The sequence below is a fragment of the Vulpes vulpes genome, chromosome 12, assembly GCF_048418805.1.
Source record: "Vulpes vulpes isolate BD-2025 chromosome 12, VulVul3, whole genome shotgun sequence".
Lineage (NCBI taxonomy): Eukaryota > Metazoa > Chordata > Mammalia > Carnivora > Canidae > Vulpes > Vulpes vulpes.
This window is the reverse complement of record NC_132791.1, coordinates 93,312,578-93,327,237: the sequence shown is the minus strand read 5'-3', so window position 1 is coordinate 93,327,237 and position 14,660 is coordinate 93,312,578. Positions and strand designations below refer to the sequence as shown.

At 42.1% G+C, this 14,660-nt stretch overlaps 1 protein-coding gene across 4 annotated transcripts in view; it reads right to left on the bottom strand.

Annotated features, from left to right (window-relative positions):
- TXNDC5 (thioredoxin domain containing 5) overlaps positions 1–14,660 on the bottom strand; it is a 167,475-nt gene that overhangs the window by 76,558 nt on the left and 76,257 nt on the right. The window contains exon 1 of one of the 4 annotated variants that reach the window (XM_072729169.1): positions 4,165–4,345. The exons of the other annotated variants lie outside the window; for them this stretch is intronic. The gene's annotated coding sequence lies outside the window, so the exon portion shown is untranslated. Of the gene's footprint in view, positions 1–4,164; positions 4,346–14,660 lie in introns of those variants that run through there. 4 annotated transcript variants of the gene reach the window in all.

The following is a 14,660-nucleotide window of genomic DNA, read 5'->3' as shown; positions in this document are numbered from 1 at the left end:
AGTCAACATTCCTTAATGATTAAAACAACACACACAAACTCTAAGCAAACAAGGAATTGAAGAAACTTCCTTATTTTTATAAAAACTTCCTCAATGGGGAGAAACCTATAGCAAGCATCATATTTAATGTTGAAATATTGAATACATTTCTTCAAAGATCAGTTATTGAGCAAGGATGCCCAATGTCATCACTTCTTTTCAATATTGTATAGGATCATTTGCCTGTGGAACAAGGCAAATAAATAAATAAATACATAAGAGGAAGCATACAGATTGGAGAGGAAAAAGTAAAACTATCTGTACTTGCAGATAATTACATTTTAAAAATCCTAACAAATCTAGAAACAATACTACTAATACTAATACTACTAATACTAATTTACTAATAAGTGAATTTTACAAGGTCACAGGATACAAGATCAATACACAAACATGAATTATCTTTCTATACACTAGCAACAAGTAATTAGAAACTGAATTTTTAAACAATACCATTTAAAATTGCATCAAAACCCTATAAATTGTTAGGAATAAACTTAACAAGCAGTATGTAAGACCTTTGAAATCCAACGAACACTACTAAGAGAAATAAAAGATTTGAATAAATAAATGAGAAAGTTTCAATATAAGAAGTCTACCATCATCATTGGATACTGTTAAGATATCAATCCTCTCCAAATTTATCTATAGGGTCAAATAATACCAAACAAAATTCTGGCAGATTTTTTTTTTTTTTTTGCAAAATTGATGGGCTAATTCTAAAATTTATGTAGAAATGAAAGAATGAAGAGCTAAAATAATTTTGAAAAAGTTGGAGAACTTATACTATCTGATATTAAGACTTAGGATAAGGCTATAGTAGTCCAAAAATATATCCATATATATGTGGTAATTTTCAACAAAGTCACAAAAGTAGTTCAATGGGGGGAAAAAGACAGTGTTTTCAACAAATGGGTGTTTGAACAATTAGATGTCCACACAGGGAAAAATAAATCTTGGATCCTATTTCTCTATTCACAAAAATTGATTTAAGATGGTTTCTTGACCTATGGATATGAGCTAAAAATTCTTCTAGAAAAAAACATGGGCTAGAACTTCCACTCTCTTAGGCAAAAATTTTTTACAGATTTTCTAAAATAAATAAATAAATATCACCATAAAAGAAATATTTGATAAAGTGAACTACAAAGTTAAAAAAAAATTTTGTTCTTCAAGAGAAATTCTGATGGAAATGTTTATTATCTTGATTGTTATGATGGTTTCAATGGTATATATATATATATATATATATAAAAACTAATCAAATTTTACAATTTAAACATATGTGGTTTATTTAATGTAAATTATACTTCAACCTCTACGTTACACCACTCACAAAACTGAACTCAAAATGGATTCAACACTTAAATCTAAGACCTGAAACTGTATAATTTTATAATATTTGCAAATCCTACATCTGATAGGGGGGTAATATCCAAAATATAAAAAGAATTCATACACTTCTGTATCAAAAAAACTAACAATTCTTTTTATTTTTAAAAAGTCTTTTAAAAGATTTATTTATGTTAAAGAGAGAGAGAGAGCATGGTAGGGAGAGGGGCAGGGGGAGAATCTCAAGCAGATCCCCTTGCTGAGTGCAGAGCCAGATGCAGCAGAGCTCAATCCCATGAGCCATGAGATCATGACTTGAGCTGAAACCAAGAATCAGAAACTTAATCAACTGCACCACTCAGGCACCCCTAACAACTCTTTTTTTTTTTTTAACAACTCTTTTTTAAAGCAGGCAGAGGAACTGAACAGCGTTTCACAAAGAAGACACAAACGATCATCAGACACATGAAAAAATGTTCAACATTACCAATCATCAGGAAAATGCAAATCAAAACCACAATGAGATACCACCTCACACCTGCTAGAATGGCTATTATTAAAAAAAAAAAACCCACAAGAGATAACAAGTGATGGTAAAGATGTAGAGAAAAGAGTACCCTTGTGCACTGTTGGTAGGAATATAAATTGGTGCAGCCACTATGGAAAATGGTATGGAGGTTCAAAAAAAAATTAAAAATAAAACTACCATATGTCAAGCAGTCCCACTCCTGGGTAAATACCCAAAGGGAGTGAAATCAGAATCTCATAGAGACCTCTCCACTCCCATGTCTATAGTAACTTTACTCACAATAGCCAAGATATGGAAACAACCTAAGTGCCTGTCAACAGGTGACTGGCTAATGAAGAATGTGTGTGTACATATACACACAATGGAATATTATTCAGCCCTGAGAAAGAAGGAAATCCTGCAGTTTGCAACAACTTGGATGGGCCTTGGAGGACTTTATGCTAAGTGAAATAAGTCAGACAGAAAAAGACAAAATACTGTATTGGTCTCATTTATATGTGGAAACTAAAAAAGACAAACTTGGAGAAACAGTAGTATGGTGGTTACCAAGAGTTGGGGAGGGTGGTGGAAATGGGGAGATATTGGTCAAAGGGGTACAAACTTTCAGTTATAAGATTAATAACTTTTGGGATCTAATGTACAGCATGGCTATTATAGCTAATAATACTGTATCATATACCTGAATGTTGCTAAGAGAGAAGGTCTTAAATGTTCTCAGTGCCCCGCCAAAAATGGTTACTATGTGACAGGATGGAAGTAATTCTATAGTAATAATTATTTTACAATTTATAAATGTATCAAATCAGCACTTTGTATACCTTAAACATGTAATATTACACGTTAATTACATCTCAAAGCTGGAAAAAAAACACCCTCTTACGCTGCTGGTTTAAGTTCCTTGAATTTATGGAAAACGTCCACCATATAATCCAATCAGCAGAGTCAGTCCTATTTATTAAAAATAAAAAAGATGGCCAATGAGGCTTACTTTGTTTTTAAAAGCGTGGCTTTATTTTTCACCTCAAATAAAGCTGTGTTAATACAAAAATTAAATTAAAATTAAAGCACGTTGTTGAGAAGTTAAAAAGGCAAGCTGTGCACTTGTTATGTTGAACACTGGCTGTTATATGTAAGTAATGAATCACTAAATTCTACTCCTGAAACCAGAATTACATTAGATGCTAACTAACTAGAATTTAAATAAAAAATTGGACACAAACAAAAAAGGCAGGCCACAAACCAAGAGAAAATAATTGTAATAAATGAATCTGACAAAGAACTTACATCTAGGATATATAAAGATCTCTTATTACTCACTAATGAGACAAACCCCACCAAAAAAAAAAAAAAACAAGCTAAACCTAAAGGAACAGATACTTCCCAAAATAAGATGTACAAAAATAACAAAAAAAAAAAAGACCAAAAATAACCAGATGGCCAAAATAACATGAAAAGATACTCAACATATTTAGTCATCTGAGAAATTCAACTTAAAACCACAAAGAGATACCACCCCCTAGAAAGGATAAAGTAAAAAAAAAAAAAAAAAATCCAATTGACCACCAAGTGTTGGCAGACATACGGAATTGAAATTCTCATATACTGCCAGTGGGATATAAAACAGTATGATCATTTTGGAGTTACGCATACACTTAACTTGCAACCTAGGTTTTTACAAAAGGGTAATGAAATTATATGTCCACATAAGACTTGTCTGTATTTATAGCAGCTTTATTCATATTAGCCACAGAGTAGAAATGACTCAAATGCACAAATGGATGAACACTGTGCTATGTTCATACAACACACTGCCACTCACCAATAAAAAGGAATGAATACTAGCTCACAGAACAGCCCAAAAGGTTCTTAGAAACCTCAGGCTGAGTGAAAGTAGCCAGAAATAAAAGATCCCATCTATGTAGATATCATTCTACTTTGTGATGCTGTAGTGATAGAAATCAGATTTAGTGATAAAATTAGGTTACTGGTTGACTTCAGGTGGGCAGAGGGAAGACCTATTGCAGAAAGGGACACAGGTAACTTTCTGGATTAACAGAAATGTCCTGTCCCTTGATTAGGGTGGTATCACATGGATTTATGTATTTGTCAGTACTCATCGACCCTTTAAGTGTACACGTTTTATGGTATGTAGAGTACACCCCAATAAAGTTTATTTAAAACACACACACAAAAGCAGTCATTCGGTTATAGTTGATCTAGTAGGAAAGACATTTACATAATTTTGATGTGTTTGTGATAATTACCCTGCAAATCTTGTTAAGAGAATAAGTATGAGGGGCGCCGGGGTGGCTCAGTGGTTGAGTGTCTGCCTTCGGCTCAGGTTGTGATCCAGGGTTCTGGGATCGAGTCCTGCATGGAGCATGCTTCTCCGTCTCCTGATGTCTCTGTCTCTTTCTGTGTCTCTCATGAATAAATAAATAAAATCTTTAAAAAAGAGAGAGAATAAGCATGAGGAAATAAACACATGTCCTGAAAGAGCCAAATCCTCGGATCATTACCTAGGGAATGGGCTTCAAAAATACTTGGAGTGGGGATCCCTGGGTGGCGCAACGGTTTGGCGCCTGCCTTTGGCCCAGGGCGTGATCCTGGAGACCCGGGATCGAATCCCACATCAGGCTCCCGGTGCATGGAGCCTGCTTCTTCCTCAGCCTGTGTCTCTGCCTCTCTCTCTCTCTCTCTGTGACTATCATAAAAAAAAAAAAAAAAAAAAATACTTGGAGTGTTTCTTAAAGCTATTTAGATGAACACTCCAGATGGGCAAAATTGGAAGACAATGTTAGGTTTTGATTAACTTGATAATTAGTAAATCAACACGTATTTATATTAGACATTATGACAAAGACCACAGGAGTGGCTGCAGGATATCACACTGGTTGTGAAGGTGGGTTATAATCCTGACTCCATCATGTTAGCTGCAGAGCCATGCAATAGCCATGAAATCCTTCTAAGCCTCAGCTTCATCTACCTTATGAATTTGTGAGAATTAAAGTATATGAGAATCCTCACGTGAAGCTTTCAGAACAGTGGCTGCTATCAAATAGCCCGCAATATGAAAGAAAGCGCCACTTTCAGTGTCCTAGGACATTTCAGTGTCCTAGTTCCTTTTGGAACAACAGATTTTCCTATAGTCTGCCTCTACCAGGCATAGAAGCACAGAGACAAATACATATGAACTACCTATTACATCAAGAATATAGATTCCTATTCATACACATCATCTAAGTTTTTTTTTTTTTTAAGATTTTTATTTATTTATTCTTAAGAGACAGAGAAAAAGAGGCAGAGACACAGGCAGAGGGAGAAGCAGACTCCATGCAGGGAGCTTGACATGGGACTCGATCCTGGGTCTCCAGGATCAGGCCCTGGGCTGAAGGTGTCGCTTAAACCGCTGAGCCACCCGGGCTGCCCTCATCTAAGTTTTTAAGTGGTTGTTTTTATAAAAGGAGCAGGGCCACAAAAGCAAATGGCAAAGGTGGGGGTAGCAGCTAGTGGATATCATCCAAGTGTTTCATCAGAGGAAAAGTGGGCCAAAAAAGTGAAGTGAGAGGTCATTGAAAGAAGATGTTTAGAACGTGCCAGTCTAATTGGGTTAGAGACTAATTAGAAAGAATTCAAGAGAGAAAGCAGGCTGCTGAGGGGACTTGCAAAAAACATCAGGTGAAAAATATTCACTTAAATCAAATGTGTTAAACCTAGAGATAGGATAGTGTTTTCAACCAAAAGGAAAACTGGGCCTACTCTGCACGCCCTCCCACCAGATGCAGAGCTATCTCCAGGGGGTAGAGAGAAATTGTAGCTCAAGAAAGAACTAACAGTTGGAGCTGGTCAATACTGGAACGGAGCTTCAGGAGCTTTAATGAACCCCAGAGGCTTTCAGGTTCTCAGAGGCTTAAAGCACTGTGGATGGAGAGGTCTTTGGACTTTCGGGCTTGTTTGTTCATCTAGCATTGATACGACTTATTCTCTTAAATGTGACATGCTCTCTATGGGCAACTTAATTTTTTTTTAAGATTTATTTATTTATTTATTTATTTATTTATTTATTTATTTATGATAGACAGAGAGAGAGAGAGAGAGAGAGAGAGAGAGGCAGAGACACAGGAGGAGGGAGAAGCAGGCTCCATGCCGGGAGCCTGATGCGGGACTCGATCCCGGGACTCCAGGATCGCGCCCTGGGCCAAAGGCAGGCGCTAAACTGCTGAACCACCCAGGGATCCCCGCTATGGGCAACTTAAAAAAATATTCCATTTAAATTCAATTTGCCAACATATAGTGTAACACCCAGTGCTCATCTCATCACCCAATGCTCTCCTTAGTGCCTGTCACCCAGCTACCCCATCTCCCCAACCCACCTCCCCTTCTGCAGCCCTTTGTTTGTTTCCCAGAGTTAGGAGCCTCTTGAGGTTTGTCTCCCTCTCTAATTTTTCCCCACTCAGTTTCCCTGCTCTCCCATATGGTCCCTTTCACTATTTCTTAAATTCCACATATGAGTGAAACCATAGGATAATTGTCTTTCTCCAAATAACCTAATTCATTCAGCATAATACCCTCCAGTTCCATCTACATCGAAGCAAATGATAGGTATTCACCCTCTCTAATAGCTGAGTAATATTCCATGGAATATATATACCACATTTTCTTTATCCATTCATCTTTTGAAGGACATCGAGGCTCCTTCCACAGGTGGGCTATTGTGGACATTGCTGCTGTGAACATCGGGGTGCAGGTGTCTAGGTCTTTCACTACATCTGTACATCTGTATCTTTGGGGTAATACCCAGTAGGGCAATTGCTGCGTCATAGGGTCGCTCTATTTTTAACTTCTTGAGGAACCTCCAACTGTGTTCCAGAGTGGCTGCACCAGCTCTGCATTCTCTATGGGCAACTTTTAATTTAATTCACCATGAGCAGGCCATGTCTGATATTTAATGAAGTCTTTACAAAATCAGCTGCGGTATAGTTAGGGCAAAGTTCTGGTTTGGATTCGATTCCTCTGTTGACTTTTCTCTTTCTCTGCAGCTTCAGGCTGGGCGTAAGCATCAAGTTTAGCAGGAAATAGCAGGGAAGACACCTGAAAAGAAACCCAGCTTATCCCTGGGAAACACCAGCAAGAAAGCTCTTTTAATTTCTGCTCCTCACCATTCGTACTTCTTCTAGAATGAATTAAGACAGAGAGAAAGGGAGAGGAATTGCTACCAGGCCGTAGGGAGTGATGGTCTGGTGCGGTGTGGGAACAGAGTGAACGTGAGCTGGGAAGAGGGAAAGGAGTAGGAAGCCAGAAGGAATTTCCAGACCTTCCAGGCACAAGCACGGACAAACAATATCCTATATCTGTTACGTTACTTTGCGTTAAATATTGTGATGTCCCGATGCATTCATGCAGATGCAAATCTAGGTACCTGTATTTCAAATGAGTTCCAATTAAGAACCTCAACAAAAGCCTATCTTTTATAAAGTCTGATAATATACTGGCTTGAAGCGTGACACAGGGGTCTTTAATAAAATATTCTATAAAAGTTGCCTTTGGTGTTGAAAGTTCCCATATTTGGTTTCAGCCCCAAAGTGACTTTTTCCCCCTCTGCATGACTTAATAATAAGGCATTCACTCACCTCGGGGCTCCGGCCTATGAAAACGGCCCTATGCCTGCAGAGCCCTCCCCACCCCCCAAACATTCTTCACATTTCACTGTCACTGCCCTGCCTGTTCCTATTAATCCCCAGAGGTGTGCTCCCCACAAAGATTCCTGAATGCAGCAGACCTCAAGGAGGGCCCTGGGGCTGAGTGCGACTTGCTCACCACCCTAAATAAACAGAAGGAAGGTTTATTTATGGAGAGAGGAGCGGAGCGGGGAGAGAGAGAAGGAGAGCCACAGAATCTAAGAGAGCAGAAGCAGAGCTCTTCATTGCTGAGCTCCTACTGTAGCAGGAAACCCATATACACCCTTCAAGGCTCTTTGGGGGACACTCAGGGAAGCGGTGTAGGAGGACGCAGCAGCTTGATGGTGTGGTCTGCTCACACTGAGCTTCCAGGAAAGAATTCTAGGGCTCTCCCAGGGCACAGAGTTCCCCAAGATGCAAACTAAGAGCAAACTCCACTGGGGCCCAATTTCTCTAATTTCAGAGTTAAGATCAAAAAGCTTTTGTGACCCTAAGACAGGTCTGCTTGTCTCCAAATCACTTATTCTCAACTTCCGCAGACTCTGGCTTCCATGCAGTGTGATCCTAGAATACTCTCTTCCCCTCCCCATTTCATAGGGAAATGGGGGCCGCCTCTGGGAAACAGGGGTCAAGAGACAAATCAAGGTCATGCAGGGTTTGCCTCAAATGCTGCCCACTCAGAAAGACATTCTCTGCACATCTGACCTAACTTACACATCACCCTCCCCCTTTTATCGCCTTAGCCTATTTTAATGTTGTTCTCATAGCACTTATTACACTCTGAAGTTATGCTGTCTGTTTATCTACCTGTTACCCCTGCCACGAGACTGTATCTCCCTGAGGCCAGGGGCTGGATATTGTTAAACACTGCTCTACCCTGATACTAAAACAGTGCCTGGGCCTGGGGGTGCTCAAGAGATTATCAAATGAATTAATAAATTAAGGATCAAATGGGTGCATGAAAAAACAAAAAACAAAAACAAAAACAAAAAACCCAAAACAAAACAAAAAAAAACCCAAATGGGTGCATGGATGCACCAAAAGAAGTGGGTTGGAAAATTTTAATTTGTGGGATGTATAAAATAGAACAACGAGGAAGAGGAAAGAAAAGGAAAAATGAGATTAGTGTGTTTGCAACCTGCCACTGCCTACTGCCTGCAAGCTCTCCCAGCCGCTCTCAAACTACCCAGCCCAACATTAATTATATATATTTTTTAAGATTTTATTTATTTATTTATTCATGAGAGACAGAGAGAGAGAGGCAGAGACATAGGCAGAGGGAGAAGCAGACTCCCTGTGAGGAGCCTGATATGGGACTTGATCCCCAGATTCCAGGATCACGCCCTGAGCTAAAGGCAGACAGACGCTCAACCACTGAGCCATCCAGGTGTCCCCCTATGCTTATTTAAATTCAAAAAAGTGCCCTGTAAGATGGAATGTACTGTATATGTCTGTTATGTGCATCTCATCTGATGGTCAAAGACATTGTTTCCGTATTGATTTTCCGCCTGGATGATCTCTCCATTGATGAAGTGGAATGTTTAAGTCCCTTACTATTATTTTCAATTGAGAGCTAGTGGCAGTGTGTTCAAGGGCCCAGGGAGCCAAGTTCCCCTGAAACATTACTGATGATCTTTGACTTGGAAGGGCTGAAAATGACTAAAGTCATATTTGTGATGCAGCCATCATCCAGCTCGGAAATTCTCAACCAGAGGGGATGTACCAGAATCTCTGGGATAAAGGACAAAGTGAAGTCTGTGGAATTTTACATGCTTTGTTTGCTTTTGGATTTTTAACATATATTAGCAAGGGGCCTAGGTTCAGAAAGGTTGGAAAGTGATCTCAGTAATGTGATCGGAGGAGATTTGTAGGAAATCTTAATAACGTTAGGGAGAGAGTCAAGGATGAATCTGAAATTTGGAGCTGTAATGTCCAGGAGGACAGCGATTTCTATTAACCATTATGGGGAATTTGGACAAGCTAATTTGGGGAATAAGCATAATTTGGAGCTTGCTGAGCTACATGGCAGCAAGATATGTCTCAGTGACTACAGTAGCCTGTGAGTAAGCCAGCAGAAAGGAACACAAATGAGAACCCTATACAAAATCTGGATTATACTATCTACTATAATGGGGAATATATATCTGACACTTGACTCCTTTTCCTGGCACAAAGCTTCAGAAATCCTTGAAGTTTCCAGAGTGTCATGTGTCAATGATCTGGTAAAGAGATGACTCAAGGTGGACCCCTCTCAAGGTAGCTTCAGAGGGGGGCTGGTCATCAGAAAGACCAACCATGTAACTGGTAGGTGGGAATATGGACCAGCCCAATCCCTGAGAAGTGGGACTGGAGATTTAGTTCAATCATGTAGCCGATGACTTAATCAATCGTGCTTACATAATGGAACCCCAGTAAAAACTCTGGACTCAGGGTCAGCGGAACTTCCTGGTTGGTGAACCCACTGATGTGCCGGGAGGGTAGTGCACCTCGATTCCACAATGAGAGGCATGGAAGCTCTGGACTCTCCTAGACCTTGCACTGAGCATGTCTTCCATTCGGCTGGTCATGGTTTGTGTCCATTTTGATAAAACTATCATCCTAAGTATAGTGCTCTCCTGAGTTCTATGGTATCCCAGTGAGTTACTGAACCTGAGTGGCTCATGGGAACCCTTAAATTTATAGATGGTTGGTAAGGAGCATGGGTGGCCCTGAGACTTTCAGGTGGTATCTGAAGTGAGGACAGTCTTGTAAGAGCCCTTAAACCTGTGGAGCGTGATGCTAACCAGGTAGCTGGTGTGGGCATTGTGTTGCAGGACACCCACTTGGGGTGGACACGGAGCATTTACACGGGTAAATGCCTATAGTTTGCTTGCATGGATCACACAACAGTTGCTAAGGTCTATAGGGATTTTTAGAGGCCTAGCTCCAAATGGAAAGATTTTGAATGGATTTTATATTTTATTTCTCACTATTCTTAGTTGCTGACAATCATTCAAGAATTCAAAATGTTATGATAGGTAATGATTTTTAATCAAAGAAATACAGAGTAGAATGATCCCCCTCATTTGGGACACTCCTATAATCAAATAAGACAATATTTAATCTTTACACTTTCATATATAAAGTTACAGGCTCTGCAGAAATGTGGGAAAATTTATCTCTGCTTAGTTCTTGGCTTCTTTATTTTTGAAATAATTCGAAGTTGCCTCTGATTTTTCAGAGGATGAGTTGATGACAGATTTTGGGGGGAATTTGGGGGGACTTGGGAGAGGAAAGTAACATTTCCACACTCAGTATGGATATCCACTCTAAGATATTACCCACTACAGAGCTGGAAACGTAAAAATAATAAAGTGCATCTTAGACTTGAGAAAACGTGATGATATAATTAAGATCCACCTTTGCTTCTCTTTGACTATCAGATGAGCTGCCCTATGTGTTCAATGGAATCACTTTCTCCTTAACCAGTTTTCTGTTCTAAACATTACTGTCTCAAAGCCTAAGTGTTTATAATAAAATGTCTAGATTGGGGGCTTAGGGGCTATGACAGGGGTCTATTTCATTCCACAACAAGCATTCTGAAAATTGAAAACTGCTTAATTTTCTACATTAACTGAATTTTGGAAAATGATTCTTCACTGATCACACGATACATTCTACGTTGACAGAAACCAGCTTTGTTTCGTGTATACGGATAAACCGCCGGCCTTCCATGGAGCGGGCAGGTATTATTCGCCCACTAGGTCCTGTTTTTCTATATGGAGAAGATGATTCAGAAGTCAACCCTAGGGCTGCTGGATCACTATATCGTTTTCCACCTGCCCTCCAGATGGCCAGCCCAAGGGAGGCAGAGACACAAAATCCAGAAGTCTATTTTTAGGGCTCTGTGCATTAAAATCCCTTCATAACAAGTAAGTCCATTTTATGCCGCTCTGACCTTGAAATTTGTTTTTTTTTTTTAAACAACTTTATTTTTTTATTTTTATTTATTTATGATAGGCACACAGTGAGAGAGAGAGGCAGAGACACAGGCAGAGGGAGAAGCAGGCTCCATGCACCAGGAGCCCGATGTGGGATTCGATCCCGGGTCTCCAGGATCGCGCCCTGGGCCAAAGGCAGGCGCCAAACCGCTGCGCCACCCAGGGATCCCGTGAAATTTGAGTTCTCTATATTAAATCAATGAACCACCCAGTGTAAGAAACTAGCTACTACTGAGATCAGATGGCTAATCACAGTCCTTTTTTTTTTTTTTTTTTTTTTAGATTTTATTTATTTATTTGAGAGAGAGTGGGAGCCAGAGAGATCACAGAGGGAGAGGGAGAAGCAGACTTGCCACTGAGCAGAGAGTCCAATGCCGGGCTCGATCCCAGGACCCTGGGATCACGACCTGAGCCCAAGGCAGCTGCTTAAGCGACTGAGCCACCCAGGCATTCCAGCTAATCACAATTTTAATTAGACCAAGAGACTAAGGACCAAGTGTTGCCCACAGTGTGTGGTCCTTACCCTCCCTTAAGCAATCTATAGCTAAATCTAGGCTTCACCTGCCAAAATCTTACTGAAAACACCTTGTATGATAGCCAGTTAAAAAAAAGAAAGAAAGAAAGGAAAAAGAAAAAGAAAAAGAAAAAGAAAAAGAAAAAGAAAAGCAAGAAAAGAAACGAAACCATGGCTTTTGTAAAGGCAAGACTCACACTCTGATGAGCTTCCCCTCTTCAGGGGATTTAAATAACTAACATATAAAAACAAACCTATCCATATATTAAAAGAAAGGACTGCAATTACATCTGGAGGGGTACGTTTTAGGTGATGGAGCACGATACCACGACGGATGCCTGCTAAATGCTCCGCGGGTCACCTGCTGACCACTGTGTCACTGTGGGACTAGGAGTCCCCGCCAGGCAGTGCTGGCCGGGGAAGGACTCTGCTGTATTTACACACAGTGTAATTAAGTTACTTCGCACTGACGTGGGAGCTTTCAGGCCGGAATCCTAAATCACTTTGTAAATATCAATTATGTATCAGAATTCCAATAACCCAGCAGCTGTGACATTTGCTTTGAGTCACCGTTGAAGAACAAGTCCTGTGGCTTTGAACGCCGAGGGAACAGAACTCGGATTCCCTGCTGTCCCCTGCCCTCAAATTCATGATGGTTATTCGCACCGACCCGCTGGCCAGGACTTGGGGAGCCCTTTGTGGCCTGACCCACAGGCCTGCGCTGAACCTACCCATAGGGGAGTCGTCCCCTTACTGCTGTTTCAGCTCTTGCTCCAGCAGGTTCCACGACACAACGGGGGAAATTTTCATCGCAGGTGGACAGTGGAAGCTGTGAAGGGTGCACCGCAGGGCTGGAGCCCGGGGAGCCTGCCCGGCCAGCACAGCAGTTGATACTGGTTTCAGATGCTCGCTGGACGGCTCCGGGCGGGTGGCTCTGGGTGTCCTCAGCTGCCCCCCGGGGGTCAGGGCCCGGCCTTAAGAGTGAAAGGATGGTCAGCCCTTGAGAGGAGGGGACATAAGACAACCCAACCCTCACCTCATCACACTGTCGTGTATTCTTTCTTTCTTTCTTTTTCTTTCTTTTCTTTCTTTCTTTCTTTCTTTCTTTCTTTCTTTCTTTCTTTCTTTCTTCTTTCTTTCTCTATTTCTTTCTCTCTTTCTTTTTTTTCTTTCTTTCTTTCTTTCTTTCTTTCTTTCTTTCTTTTCTTTCTTTCTTAAGGTTTTATTCGTTCATGGGAGATCGTGTGGTGTTTTTTTTTCTTTAACCAGAGCAACTGCACATGGACAGATTCTCTCTCCAAGATGATTGGCTTGCATTCATTTTTTTTTTTTTTGAAGATTTTATTTATTCATGAGAGACACAGAAAGAGAGAGGCAGAGACATAGGCAGAGGGAGAAGCAGGCTCCATGCAGGGAGCCCGACGTGGGACTCGATACCAAGACTCCAGGATCACACCCTGGGTTGGAGGCAGGTGCTAACTGCTGAGCCACCCAGGGATCCCCCACTCTCTCTGTTTTTAAAAATTTTATTTATTTATTCATGGGAGACAGAGAGAGAGAGAGAGAGAGAGAGAGAGGCAGAGACCCAGGCAGAGGGAGAAGCAGGGTCCATGCAGGGAGCCCGACTCGGGACTCGATCCCCGGACCCCGGGGTCACGCCCTGGGCTGAAGGTGGCGCTAACCAGAGCCATTTTTCTTTTTTCTTTTTTAAATTTTTTTAATAATTTTTTTATTTATTTATGATAGTCACAGAGAGAGAGAGAGAGAGGCAGAGACACAGGCAGAGGGAGAAGCAGGCTCCATGCAGGGAGCCCGATGTGGGATTCGATCCCGGGTCTCCAGGATCGCGCCCTGGGCCAAAGGCAAGCGCCGAACCACTGCGCCACCCAGGGATCCCCTCTTTTTTTTTTTTTTAACACATCTCTGGGGGCACCTCTGGGGCTCAGTGGTTGAGCGTCTGCCTTCGTCCCAGGGCGTGACCCCAGGGTCCAGGATCGAGTCCCACGTCGGGCTCCCTGCAGGGAGCCTGCTTCTCCCTCTGCCTGGGTCTCTCAGGAGTAAATTAATTAATTAATCTTTTTTTTTTTTAAATCAACGCCCCCCCCCCCCCCCCCCCCCCCCCCGCCAGGGCCAGAGCCGGTCCTCCGGGCCATCCGGGAAGCGGGAGCGCCCCCGCCCGGCCCATCCCGCGCGCTCTCGGCCTGGCGGGCAGGCTCCGCTGGGCGACCCGCCGCTCCCACCGCGCAGGGCCCCGGCGGGTCCCGGGGGGGGGGGTGGGGTCCGCCCGCTCCCGCTCCGGCTCCCGCAGCGGAGCCCGGGCCGCAGAGCACCTGCGCGTACCTGGGCCCGCGGCCCTCCTGCGCCTGCGCGGCCCACACCTGCCCCGCCGCGCTCCGGCTCACACAGCCCCGGGGGGACTCTTCGGGGCGGGGGGGCCTGCTCCCTCGGACTGCAGACCCGTGCCAACGTCATTCCTCTGCCTTTTGGTTTTTTCTTTTAAGATTTTATTTATTTATTCATGAAAGACACAGAGAGAGAGAGAGAGAGAGAGGCAGAGACCCAGGCAGGGGGAGAAGCGGGCTCCACGC